Source organism: Opisthorchis viverrini, assembly GCF_000715545.1.
Source record: "Opisthorchis viverrini unplaced genomic scaffold opera_v5_340, whole genome shotgun sequence".
NCBI lineage: Eukaryota > Metazoa > Platyhelminthes > Trematoda > Opisthorchiida > Opisthorchiidae > Opisthorchis > Opisthorchis viverrini.
The window spans coordinates 117,507-118,023 of record NW_008751999.1 but is presented as its reverse complement, the minus strand read 5'-3'; positions in this window follow the sequence as shown (position 1 = coordinate 118,023).

Genomic DNA, 517 nt, shown 5'->3' with positions numbered 1-517 from the left:
TTTGCCTGCGCGGTATCTGGTGGGTGCAGCGACGTGTTGGGTCTAAGCGCTCTGTTGAACGACTTCTAACAGCGCTGCTGCAAAAGGTCCGCCTGATTCGACGCGCTGGAGTGCAATCCAGGAGGCCTTTGGGGCGTTGAAGTCACCTACCAGCAGGAGATGAGTGAAATAGTAGTTGGAGGAGAGTTGCCCAAGTGTTTGTGTGAGGAATTGGTCATCCTCAGGGGGACTCGAAGGGCTACGGTAGACCACACCGAAAAGGAGAGAATCTTACTCGCGCAGCGGGATTTGGACCCACAGTGCATCGCAGAAGGGTGCAGGGGTGGTGTCAGCGAGGACAATCGGGATTGGTAGGGCCGCATGTAAGTACAGAGCAACCCCACCAGCTATCCCTCGTTTTGAGTCAACTCGAAAAATTAAGTAACCGTCCATCGCGATCTCCGCGTCAGAGACATCTGGTGGGAGCCAGGTCTCTGTGAGTGCGATTATGAACGGTTTTTCAAGGCAAGCTGACTGT